This window comes from Rosa rugosa, chromosome 3 (assembly GCF_958449725.1).
Source record: "Rosa rugosa chromosome 3, drRosRugo1.1, whole genome shotgun sequence".
Classification (NCBI taxonomy): domain Eukaryota; kingdom Viridiplantae; phylum Streptophyta; class Magnoliopsida; order Rosales; family Rosaceae; genus Rosa; species Rosa rugosa.
Genome location: NC_084822.1, coordinates 48,343,984 through 48,353,176, shown reverse-complemented (window position 1 = coordinate 48,353,176; position 9,193 = coordinate 48,343,984). Strand labels below are relative to the sequence as shown.

The 9,193-nt window shown below is 38.6% G+C and overlaps 1 long non-coding RNA gene across 2 annotated transcripts; it reads left to right on the top strand.

The window, feature by feature from the left end:
• The first annotated feature begins 690 nt into the window (after positions 1–690).
• On the top strand, positions 691–1,537 carry LOC133740455 (uncharacterized). Of its 2 annotated transcripts, none has more exons than XR_009861230.1 (2): positions 691–998; positions 1,180–1,537. It is a non-coding gene; the product is annotated as an uncharacterized LOC133740455 (long non-coding RNA). The 2 variants fall into 2 exon arrangements; XR_009861231.1 differs by having other exon boundaries at positions 1,136–1,537.
• Positions 1,538–9,193: the final 7,656 nt, after the last annotated feature.

Here is a 9,193-nt window from a genome sequence, read left to right as displayed (position 1 = left end):
GTTTGACAAATAACAAACCAGACAAAAAAGCAAAGTTGATCAAGAATACACAGTTCAAAAGACTTGCATGCCGTTTCTTGTTTCGGACCACAACGTACCAAATCAAACCAAACCAAACCAAACCAAATCAAATCAAATGATTCATTTTCGATCATTTCGATCCTGTTTCAAAAGTGTCCAGGTATAAACCACGTTTGTAATGAATGGATTGATTAGCCACTTTGTGTGAAGTACGCTGTGATCTTCTTACTGGCTTGTGAGCCATTATACCTCATCATACTTGCTGAGCAGCATGGTTTAGAATTTGGTTTTGTTTTTGTATGAATATACTTGAAAACTAACCTGAAATTAAAAATTCCAGCGGAAACTAGCTACCTTTCAAGTATTAGTAATAGTACTTTTTCTTGGTTCTCTCTGTTGGGATTTCCGATGAGATTTTACCTTGACAGAAAACTTAACTCCACCACCCAAAGAAAAAAGTTCAGAGCGCAAAGTGTGGATTAGTTCCCACAGGCCCAACATGTTTTATGGTCTGAAAATTTTAGATCATTGTTTGATGGTGGGAACAAAATGCACAAAATTTAAGTTTTGTTGAGTTAGCCATATCGGAGACAGATTCAAATTTGAAGGGAAAACAATACCGTAGAGCTACAAGCCGGTTTTATTCAACCACAAAAGCTAGGCCTGGCATTTAAACCCGTAACCCACAAATCCGCACGGTAAAAGCCCGCACGAACCCGTCCATTTATTCAATCCGTGCTAAGAAAGCCCGCACGCAAAAAGCCCGCAAATTAACGGGCTTTGCTTGCTAAGCCCACTGGAACCCGTTGGAACCCATTTACTTCCAAAAACACCCAGTTCGACCCTTTCCGTCATTCGGCAACCACAATAAACGCGAGCAGCCGAGCACAGCAGCCTCCCTTTTCGTGCGCCCTTTTCTTTTCCGTCACCCAAAACCCATCTCTCTCTCTCTCTCTTTGCCCGCCCAATTTCTCAAGGTATTGGATCTGTCTTTTGCTTTGGGTTTTCTTCGATTCCGTGCAGTTTTTGTATCTGGGTATTGCATTTTGTAATCTGAAATTTGAGTGTGTTATTGGTTCTTGAAATTTGAATGATGGAGTTTTTGTTGTGATAGATTTCTGGGTTTTTGTTGTGATATGGGAATTTGAAACGAAACAGGGGAATGAAGAAAAGAGTTGAGATTTTGAGGCTGGAATTTTTGGTTTGTCGAAACGGTGAATTCAGAGATGGAATTGATCTGAGAACAATGTTGTTGGTTGTTTATTGTAGTCTACAACCCGCATAGGAGCTGTCCTGCCAATCTCTTGATCTGCTGGTCTAACGGAAGGGGTCTGTTCTTCCCTACTGATGACATTGAGAGACTGTAAAATTAGCAAAATTTTCGTTATTGGACGGAATATATAATTACAGGTTCTTTTAGCTGTTAAAATTTCTTTACTTCTCTTTTGTACATTGCTTGTAACACTAAAAGGTAAAATGAGAGCAATGTTTACCTTTTGGAGCAAAAACAGTCAAGCATTTTAGTGGTAGGATTTGAATTACACCGTCTATAGGGCGGTCCCTGTCTATTTTGATCACACGCTCGTAAGCTACTAATGACCCAAATTGGCTAAATTTGATGGTAGTTGGTTCACGGTTGCAAATGAAAATCAAAACTTACTTCAACAAATGAAAATAAAGTTTGCATCGGTTCTTTCTCTTTTCAAAATGAGAAGAATTAAGAAAGGAAAGGACGAAAGGGAAAACTTAATTTTGGTGTGGATGGAGTTATGCGTGCACAAGGGGGTTGTTTTATAGGCCATTTCTGGCTTGGATATAGGGTTCTGAAACTTCCAATTTATCATGGATTTTGCTTGTGCAATTATCTTGATAAACCAACCTTACATGGCTAGAAACCTAACCTTTCAAAAAGAGAAATGTTGATGCAAATGGGGTTTGCTTCTTTTGGCCATTTAGTGAACTTGGGGCTCTTGGTGTCATCAACTTCTCCCTTTTCTTTGCCTCATAATATGATAGATATGGGTGTATTAGAGAGAGTCTTTGTAATAATTTTACGTTTCTTATTCCTTTTCTTATTAATTAAATGCGTCACAGTAAAGCCAGTTATAGGTTGTGTCTTAGAGCCAAGAAATTCTTGAAAAGTAATTTTACTGTGGTGAAGAATCTGCAAGACATTATTTCAGTGCAGTGAGAGTTTTGTAGAAATATCGCAGAACATTATAAATTCTTCTCTTGGCAGCCTCGGATATTGGGGATGGCAGCTTCACCAAATTAGACTTATAAGAAGTTCATCCTTAAACATGTGAGTCGAACGCGCATCATGACACGGCTCATCCTTAAACATGTGAGTCGAACGCGCATCATGACACGGCTGGCCAACCTGCCCATTCTAGTGGTGCCTCTCACAACTGTACTATATTGAGCTCCTGTAATGTCAAGCAAATTCTGCACCCCCTCAATGATTGAAGCTATTTTGAATATGTTTTATTCAACAAGGGACACAAGTGTTAAATCTTAAGAAAATTAACGTAAAAGGAAAAATTAATTACAACAAAAAAGCAACACACAACCTAAAAAAATTTCTACCTCATCCAATAGAACTCCTATACTAATTATGTGTATATAAATGGATTAATTATGTTTTATCAAAGGGGGTTGGTTTTATGGGGGCTATTTCTGGCATGTATATAGATGAGAATGCTGCAAATGGAATTTCCAGCTTTTGGCCATTCAGTGAACTTGAGGCTCTTTATGTCATCATCTCCTCCCCTTTCCTTTAAGCAACTTATCATAGATGATAACTATGGGTGCATTAGAGACCAGCTTTGTAGGCTTGTAGCTATCTACCGTGAAGACAGTACAAGAAATCATTTTAGTGCAATATGATTTTTGAAGATTAGTGTAAACCAAAAATGTTAATTCTCCTCCAGAAACTTTTTCTTCCAACTCGGGATATTTAGACATATAGTTTCACCAAATGACTATAAAGAAATCTCCTCATATTCACAGGAGTCGGACATGCTACATGACACCTATGATAACATGGAATCCATAGCCAAACCTTGAAAGCAAAACTAAGCTTGAAGCAGACGAAAATGAGAGAGAAGACTAAAGCAAATTTTCTGAGTCTCCTTGAATTAAAGCAATTACTACAACCCTCTACTATTTATAGTTAGGACAATCCCTAACACTTATTACAGACTAGAAAATAGGAAAGATCTAGATATTTCCACATCAGCAGGTGACGAGTACATGCTTGACAGCTGGAGGCCACTTCATTAGTCAACATAGTCTTCTCCATGCTGAATAGAACGTATAAGTCAACACCTCCCCTCAATCTCAGTAGGGGAAACAACACTGAGATTGGAGCAGTGTGTTTTGAAAATGGAACTATGCAGGCCTTTGGTAAACACATCAGCAGTCTGATATTCAGTAGGAACATACTGAAGAAGAAGAAGGTCTCGTCTTTGTACTCGTTCCCTTACAAAGTGAAAATCATTATCAAGGTGTTTAATCCTTGAGTGAAACACAGGGTTAGAGCACAAAGCTAATGCAGAAAGATTGTCACACTTCAATAAAGGTGGAGCAGGAATCCTCACTTGCAAATCACATAAACCATGTCGAATCCAAGAAACTTCTGCAGCAGTATTGGCTAAAGCTCTATATTCTGCTTCTGTTGAACTCCTTGAAACTGATCCTTGTTTCTTTGATTGCCAAGAGATAGGGCAATGACCAAGATAGATAACAAATCCAGTGGTTGATCTTCTATGATTAACCTCTCCAGCCCAATCAACATCACAGAAGGCATTAATATAGGGAACAAAATTTCCAAACTTGTAAAACAGTCCTTTAGACAAAGTCCCTTGAAGATATCTTAGTATTCTCTTAACAGAAGCATAGTGCACATCAGTGGGAACAGACATGAATTGGCACACAGTATTGACAGCAAATGCTATATCAGGTCTGGTGAAAGTAAGATATTGCAATGCACCGACTATACTCCTGTAAAGAGTAGGATTAGATACAGGAGTACCTTCATTTTTAAGCAGCAGAACATGAGGTAAACAAGGTGAAGAACATTCTCTGCAAGACTCCAGACCTGCCTTAAGTATCAACTCTTTTGCATATTTTTCCTGTGATAGAAAAAATCCATTCTCCTTGTACTGAACATTAATACCAAGAAAATAGGATAGAAGTCCTAAATCTTTCATATCAAACACATCACTTAACTCAGATATTACCGCGTTAATTCCTTCAATGTCTGAACCAATGACAACAATATCATCAACATATAGCAGTAAAGCCACAACACCTTTCTCACTGTGTTTAACAAACAGGCTAGGATCAAAATGTGAGAAATTAAAGCCTAGAGCTGGAAGAAGGTTGGTGAACTTCTCATTCCAGGCTCTAGGTGCCTGTTTTAAACCATAGAGAGATTTCTTCAGAAGACACACATACTCAGGATGTGCAGAATCAGTAAATCCTTGTGGTTGTTGCATATATACTTCTTCTCTGAGATCACCATGCAAAAAGGCATTTTTAACATCCAATTGTCTCAGCTCCCATCTATTCATAGCTGCAAGAGCAATGACAAGTCTCACTGTACTGTGTCTCACAACAGGGCTAAAAGTTTCATCATAATCCAACCCTTTTTCTTGACTGAAACCTTGAGCCACAAGTCTAGCCTTATACCTTGAAATAGTCCCATCTGGATTCTTTTTAATCTTATAGATCCATTTACTGCCCACAATATTCTTGTCTCCTGGAATAGGAACGAGTTCCCAGGTGCCTTGTTTAAGAAGAGCATCAATTTCTTCATGCATTGCCACATCCCATTCTGGCTTACCAACAGCAGCTTTGAAAGATTTAGGCTCTACAGGATCATGAACATCTAATGCTGCAGTAAAGCCACTGAAGAAGGCCAACTCATCAAACAAATTTTGTTGAACAATACAAGACAAGGCACAAAAATCCTGAAAAGATTTCTTCTTCACAATACCATTTTTGGCTCTTGTAAGCATAGAATGATTATTATATGCTTGAGACTGATCCTCAACAAACTGCAATTCTTGAGGTAACCCAGCAGCACCATCACTTTGAACATCACAGTAATTATTCTCATCACTAGACTCATTAGTATTCTCATCAGATGCAGATAAATGACTACTACTACTAGCCTCATTGGAATCAGAATTGCTAGACTCATGAATACCCTCCCCATCAGCCAAGGTAGGGAACTCTGTAGGAGGCTGAGCAGTGGGATCAAAGGGGAGCACAACCTGCAATTGATCTGGAGAGAGAACAGGAAGCATAGGTGGAGGAGTAGGTTTAGAGCTAGGCCTATATGTGGAAGGTCTACAAGACTGAGAAGAAACAGGAGGCACAGAGGAGAAAGGGAAGAGAGATTCATCATGTATGACATGCCTGCACATCCACAACTTGTTTTTCTCATGACTATAGCAAAAAATACCTTTATATCCCAAAGCATAACCCAGGAAGACACATCTAGTAGTTCTAGAATCAAGCTTGTCATGAGAGTAGGGCCTGAGGTAAGGATAACAGGCAGAACCAAATATCTTGAGAGCACAGAGATCAGGCACATAACCAAAAAGTGCAAAGTATGGTGACTGCTGCTTAAGAGACCTACAAGGCATTCTGTTGATGAGATAGGCAGAATGTGCAATAGCATGAAACCAAAAGTGTTTAGGCAAAGAGGATGCAGCCATAAGAGTTATACAAGTCTCCACAATGTGTCTATGCTTTCTTTCTGCAGTACCATTTTGTTGAGGAGTGTGAGGACAAGTAATAAGATGAAGAATACCCTTGCTAGCTAAGAAATTCTTGAATGCTTTACTATTATACTCACCCCCACCATCAGTTTGAAAGGATTGAACATCCAAATGAAACTGAGTATGAATAAAGTTGTAAAACTTGACAAATGTGGGAAAAACATCTGATTTGTTCACAAGTGGATAGATCCACACAAATCGAGTACAATCATCAATGAAGGTTACATAGTACTTAAAACCCTCAAGAGAAAGACAAGGAGCAGGGCCCCAAACATCAGAGTGTACTTTCTGAAATGGACTAATAGACTTGGAGATAGACTCATGAAAAGGTAATCTATGCATTTTGCCACTAAGACAAGTAGAACAGATATGAAAATTTGCATCATTGCTAAATTTGATGTTAGACAAAGAAAGCATTCTAGAAGCAACTTCTGAAGTAGGATGACCAAGTCTCTGGTGCCAAAGAGAGGATTTAACAGCGGAGCCAACAAAAGCAGTATGTGTATGCTGAGCAGATGGAATCAACCTTGGAGTTTTGAACAAGAATAAGCCTTCTCCATTACTCTTTCCTTTGTACAGAAGAGACTTTGAGACCTTGTCCTGAACATAAATGTCAACATCATCCATAGTTATGTAACAATGATTATTTTTGCACAGCTTATTGAAGGACAGTAGATTCACAGCTAAGCTAAGCACATGAAGCACATTTTTAAGTGCAAAAGAATGTGTAGCAGGTGTAATAGATGTAGAGCCAATATGTTTAACAGTCAAACCTGCACCATTGCCAATAGTAATTGAGTTGTTAGACTCATAAGGATGAGCAATAGTGAGGTTTCTGAGATCAGAAGTCATGTGATGTGTAGCTCAAGTATCACCAATCCATATGTCATTCTGATTAGTTCCAGATGAGCTAGCACCATTAGATTTAGCAGTCATTGCTGTAAGAGAAGAGGGAGGCTCAGCTCCTTGATAGGCATAGTTGCTCCTGTGATGGCAATCCAAAGCAATATGGCCCTTAAGACCACAGATTTGACATACCACCACAGACTGAGATGGATGATTTGCTGGTATGTCAGGCCTGTAGAAACAGTTAACAGCAGTATGACCTTTCTTACTGCAAATCTGACATTCAGGAGAGACACCACTATTGGTTCTGTATTCATTGCTATTGCCCCTGAAATCAGGTGATTCAGGATTTTGAAAACACCTGGTAGCAATGTGCCCCTTCGTGTGACAGTAGCTACACTCAGCATTCTGGTAGCAATTGTTAGCAGTATGTCCTCTCTTACTGCATATTAGGCACTCCACACCATTATAAGGCCTAATGCTTCCACCAGCTTGAGAATCACCTTGAGAAAACTGTTTAGAGTTTGTCCAGTTGGACTGTCGATTGTTGTTGCCATTCCAAGCACCTTTGCCTTTGTCAGAAGAAAAATAGCTAATGGAGTTCTTATTTATGTCATCATTATTCTTATAGCCAGTACCTCTTGCAGCCATAGCTATCATAGAACTCTGAGGAATAAATTGAGCTTCAATATCTCTTTCAGCAGCAAGAAGTTGAGCTCTGAAGTCCTTGAGAGAAATGGGACAATCTCTAGCACGGATTACAGTCTTAATCATGGAGTATTCATCAGGCAGTCCATTCAATGTAACAACAACAATGTCTTCATCAACAATAGTGACACCAACAGATGAAAGTTGATCACTAGCATGTTTGATACGAAGAAGATACTTGTCAATCGAATCAGAACCCTTCTTAATAGTCTGCAAATCAGTTTTAAGCTGAATGATATTGGCCCTTGAGACAGTAGAAAATCTTTCTTGTAAAGCAAGCCATGCTTCACGAGATGAGCAGCTACCAACAATGATCTCCATAATATCATCATCAAGTGTAGCCATCAAAAGTCCAAGCAAAGCCTTATCAGTTTTCTTCCACTGCTTATATGCTTGTGTGACTTCAGCAGTGACAGTGCCTTCATCAGTGAGTACAAAACGTGGTGGACATGGATAGGTCCCATCAAAGAATCCAAACAGATCATCACCTTCCAATACAGACTTGAATTGAAAACTTCACTTGACAAAATTAGTTTCACTCAAGCGTACGGTAATCATGCTCAAGAGAGAATTGACATCAGAATGTGTCACAGCCATTGTTGTAAGCCTTGAGAAAAATCTACAGATTATCAAACTTTATCACCAAAAAATTAGCAACCTCTTATTATCAGCTGCATACTATCAAGCTTTGTTACTGACAAATTATCAATCTCTTATCAAGCTTTATCACCAACATATTATCAATATCTTATTATCAACATAGAGGAAGACTTGTTTATGAACAATTATGTTATCACAGATCTTCTAATAGTAACAAATCAATGTAGTATCATCCACAACCGATTTTCTTTACTCATCTCAATCATAAATCTCATGAGCTGAAATAGTTATCAAACAAACTAGATATTCTCGTCACACACAAGATCAAGCTCAAATAATAGCATATATCTACGAATCAAGATCAGATCGGAGCTATGAACCTTAGAACACAGTGAAATGTTACGAATAGGTAGATCTGACTAAGCTAGAGCATCATGATAGTAGAATCAACAAGTTAGAGGCAGAAACAAAACCTTTAGAAGCGTGAGAAGTAGAGAAATGGCAGAACTCGCAGATCTAGGGTTTTGAGTTGCAACGGATCAGTACGCTTGAAGATGCGGAAGCGAAAGCTACACACACAAGTAGCAACGATAAGGTTAAGCATATGATCAAGAGCCATAGCTCTGATACCATGATAACATGGAATCCATAGCCAAACCTAGCTTGAAAGCAAAACTAAGCTTGAAGCAGACGAAAATGAGAGAGAAGACTAAAGAAAATTTTCTGAGTCTCTTTGAATTAAAGCAATTACTACAACCCTCTACTATTTATAGTTAGGACAATCCCTAACACTTATTACAGACTAGAAAATAGGAAAGATCTAGATATTTTCACATCAGCAGGTGACGAGTACATGCTTGACAGCTGGAGGCCACTTCATTAGTCAACATAGTCTTCTCCATGCTGAATAGAACGTATAAGTCAACAACCTATTCCGTACAAGAGTATCTCCTCACAACTTGTATATATCTTGCACAGAGCTCCGATAACGTCAAGCGAACTATGCCTGGCCACAAAGTTTGTAACCTTATTGAAGTATTGAAAGTGAGGGACAAAAATGTTAAAATCAATAAGAAAAATCAAGAAAGCAGCACAACAACTCCAGTTTTACTCCTCCACTTAATACTTCGATTAATCTATACTAATTTTTTTGATAAGGAAATTACAGCTATTAATACAAGAACGTGAGCATTTAAAATTGTTCCCAAAACCAATCAGTAGTACACGAA